A 4,673-nucleotide genomic window follows, 5' to 3' on the forward strand; every position below is an offset into this window, starting at 1 on the left:
TTTAAGCATGAGGCCAGTTTTGTCACGGCTAGCAGAGTGAGCCATGTGGAGGAATGAACCAGGACCCAAATGCAGGCTATCATGAACCAAGCTGCCAGGAACACACAGGCACAAATGTAATCTTCCAAAAAAATGGGTTTTATTATACCCCAAAAAGGACAAGGTGATTACAAAAATTCAAAATGACAAAAGTAAACTTTTTTTTAAATCAATCAATCAATCAATCTTTATTTATAAAGCACTTTTTATATAGAATGTAGCACACAGTGCTTTACATGGTTAAAAGCAGCCCGCCCCACCCCACCCCATCCCGCCCTCCAATTCACTCCCAATACTCTCATTAACATAAGCGGTCATGGATACATACACCCCTACATCCTGGGCCGTCTGACCTCAGGAATTCGCATGATAAGGTGGGGCCACGTTTCACAATGAACACACCCGAAACTCTGGCTGATTGGGACCCACACCCAGTTTCACACCTTGGCTCAGGCGATTAGAGGATCATCAGGGGGTCCTTTTGTCCCTCTGTGGGGGGAAACTCCCACTAGGTTTATATCTGGGACTCTCCACCATTTGACCTTAGAACTGAAGAAGCTTCTCGGATGAGAGGTGAAATGTCTTCAAGTAACTTAAAGAAGTCCAGACGCTTTTCTTTGCAAGCTCCTTTGACTATGATGATCTAATTTAATAATATAAATAGAATAACAGGATTACATAGAATAAATAAACATTAAGTACAAGCTAAATTAAAAAGGTGGGTCTTGAGTCTGTTCTTAAAAACATGTAAGTAAGTAAAGTAAGTAAGTAAAATTTTATTTATATAGCACATTTCTAGATAAAAGATCACAAAGTGCTTTACAAGGTATAGGAACAGATTAAAAAGACAAAGTACAGTCAAAAGTTAACAAAATGCAATTTTAAAAAGATGTGTTTTTAGCTGTTTTTTAAAAGTAATCAGTGAATCAGCAGATCTTAAGTTCTGAGGAAGAGAATTCCATAGTCTGGCGGCCACAGTAGCAAAAGCTCAATCACCCCTAGTTTTCAGTCTCGTATACTGAATAACAAGTAGGCCCTGACCACAAGACCTCAGAGACCTACTAGGGGCATAGGGCTGTAAAAGTTCAATGATGTATGATGGTGCTTGTTCTTGAAGAGCCTTAAATGTCAGAACCAGAATCTTAAAGTGGACTCTGAATTCGACAGGGAGCCAGTGTAACTGTATAAGCAACGGTGTTATATGTGAGTATTTCGATGTTTTCGTCAGAAGCCTTGCTGCAGCATTTTGGACAATCTGCAGACGCTCCAGGGAACTTTTGTTTAGATATGTGAACAGTGAATTGCAATAGTCCAGTCGTGATGAAATAAAAGCATGAATAACAATCTCCAGTTCAGTATGAGCTATTATGGGGCTCAATTTAGAAATATTTCTTAAATGATAGAAGCAAGACCGAACCAGAGATTTGACGTGAATATCCAATGTAAGAGCAGGATCGAAGGTTATCGCTAGGTTCCTGATAGATGGTTTCACAAACGTTGAAAGGGGACCAAGAGCATTCATTATGCTGGGTACATGTCTGTCTGGAGCACATAAAAGGACTTCAGTTTTATTTTCATTTAGTTGGAGGAAGTTTTCAGCCATCCAGCCTTTAATGGTTTCCAAACACACATTTAAAATCCGCAGCTTAGAAGCATCTTCAGGTTTAAAAGATATATATAGTTGGATGTCGTCTGCGTAGCAGTGGTAACAAATATCCTCAAAAGGGCTCAAAATATGCTGGAGAGGAAGTAAATAAATTAAAAACAATAATGGCCCCAGCACAGAGCCTTGTGGCACACCAAAGGACAGGGACGTAGAAGATGACCTGTACTTAGAAACTGCCACAGAAGAGTATCATTCACAGAGATATGAGGAGAACCACTCTAAGGCAGACCCAGATACACCGACCCAGTATTTCAGCCTATCAAGCAAAATATAATGGTCAACGGTGTCAAAGGCCAACGTGAGATCCAACATTAAGAGAACAGAACACTTACCTGCATCGTTTTGCATCAGAATGTCATTGGAAACTCTAAGAAGGGCTGTTTCAGTAGAATGAGCTTTGACTGAAATTTGTCAAAGATATTATATTTGTCTAAAACTGCTGTAAGCTGCTTCGCCACAATCTTCTCTAAAATCTTAGCAATTAACGGTATTTTTGAGATCGGTCTGTAGTTGCTAGTGAGAGATGGGTCCAGCATAGGCTTTTTTAACAGGGGGTATATAACAGCAGTTTTAAAATAGGCAGGGACTTTGCCAGATCTCAAAGAGGTGTTAATTATAGTGAGCATACAGGGACCAATAGAGTAAAAGACATTTTTGAATAACGATGCGGGTAAAATGTCGAGTGAACAAGAGGATACTTTTGTTGCACTAACTATTTTTCCCAGCTCGGATAGTGAAACAGGTAAAAATCTTTCTAAAACAACAGGCCGAACTGGCGTGGGAACTGACAGTGCAGATGCTGATGGGGACAATTTTTTCCTTATATTGCTAATTTTTTCTAAAAAGAAAGCAAGAAATGTTTCACAGTCTTCAGCAGAAGAAATAATGGCAGCAGGTGGAGCAGGAGTAATGATATCAGTAATAGTATCAAATAAGACCTTAGGATTACCTCTGCTCTTTGCAACCAACTGAGAAAATGTACGTTCTCTGCGGCATTGAGCTCCTCCGGCAGGCTGTTCCACAGACGAGGACCATACCACTGAAAAGCTGCCTCTCCGTGAGTATGTGTCCTGACTTTAGGAACGATCAAAACGCCAGTACCAGAGGACCTCAGGGTCCATGAGGGTTCATATGATAGAAGCAGATCTGAGAGATAAGAAGGCCCAAGACCATTAAGACATTTAAAAACCAATAAAAGAACTTTAAAATCGATCCTGAAACACACGGGGAGCCAGTGCAGCGATTCTAAAACCGGTGTAATGTGGGCCCGCCCTCTGGTCTTCGTCAGCACACGAGTTGCAGAGTTTTATAAAAGTTGTAAAGGAGAAATATTCTTTTTGGGAAGACCAGAGAGCAGGGCATTACAGTAATCAATGCGACTGGTAATAAAAGCATGCATCAACATCTCCATGTTGGCCCAAGAGAGAATAGGGCGGACTCTGGCTATATTTTTTAGATGATAAAATCCAGTTTTGGTTACATGTTTATTATGTGGGATAAAACCAAGCTCAGAGTCGAAAATAACACCCAGGTTTTTCACTTGTAGCGAAGGACATAGTGAAAATGCCTGTAATTTAGACAAGAGTATCTCTCTCTGAGCAACAGGTTCTCACTCCCAACTCGTCAAATGTGTGACGCATGGTCAGGCTCCCTCTGCTTCACTTATCGACGCGCAGGGTACCCCCCTCGCGTCGAGAATTGACGTGCAGGGTCCTCTCATTGAATACTATAGAGCTCCCTTAACGTTGCTTATTGACGACAAGAGATTGCCGCGGAAGAGCCTGTTGTCCGTATATTTATATATTTCCGAAATCACATCGTAGTGACGTATACTGAACACAATAAATTATATAATGTAAACAACTACCTGAAAAACAGGTAGAACGATGCTTTTGTATCGTTTATTGCATTTATGGAGGGAATGATGTATGTTGGGTAATGGACCAGCTAGCGACTGGGTGACTTTATTCACCCCCTTCGGCTGTTATCAGTCCATACAATGGGCGTTATTAGCACAAATCAGTCCCATAGATATGGACCATCTCCTGCTAGATTGTTCAGAAGGTTGTTATCATCCATCCAGATGGAGGATCACTAACAGGAGCGTGGGAAGACTCCAGAATCCACTCTGGCTGGAATCCGGTGGATAAAGCAGTGTGTACAGGTAAGACCATTTAAACGGACAGCATTTATAGAATGACTATTAAAAGTCAGCGAGTGTCAGTAATGTTAATGTGGTTATGTTAGTAATACACCGAGTGCTAATATAACAGCTTTAAGATGCATTTGTAGATATTATTACGTGTTTTACCGTCTTAATGGTGCTAGCTTAAAGTTACGGTGTAAACGTTTGCTTATATTGGAGTAAAGCTGTTACTGTTTAAACGATGTTAGCACAGAAATATTAGCTTCTGTCATGACTGATGAAGTTACTAGTTAATAAAGTTTTCAGTAAAGTGTCTAATCGCAGCCACAGACTGACAGCAAATATCTCGATTAGCTTCAGTGCATCTATAATAAATATGTGCAAGTTTCAGTGCTTCCTTTAAACTGTATGATACTTACAGGGAGTGCAGAATTATTAGGCAAATGAGTATTTTGTCCAGATCATCCTCTTCATGCATGATGTCTTACTCCAAGCTGTATAGGCTCGAAAGCCTACTACCAATTAAGCATATTAGGTGATGTGCATCTCTGTAATGAGAAGGGGTGTGGTCTAATGACATCAACACCCTATATCAGGTGTGCATAATTATTAGGCAACGTCCTTTCCTTCGGCAAAATGGGTCAAAAGAAGGACTTGACAGGCTCAGAAAAGTCAAAAATAGTGAGATATCTTGCAGAGGGATGCAGCAGTCTCAACATTGCAAAGCTTCTGAAGCGTGATCATCGAACAATCAAGCGTTTCATTCAAAATAGTCAACAGGGTCGCAAGAAGCGTGTGGAAAAACCAAGGCGCAAAATAACT

Source organism: Maylandia zebra, linkage group LG14 (assembly GCF_041146795.1).
Source record: "Maylandia zebra isolate NMK-2024a linkage group LG14, Mzebra_GT3a, whole genome shotgun sequence".
Taxonomy (NCBI): Eukaryota; Metazoa; Chordata; class Actinopteri; order Cichliformes; family Cichlidae; genus Maylandia; species Maylandia zebra.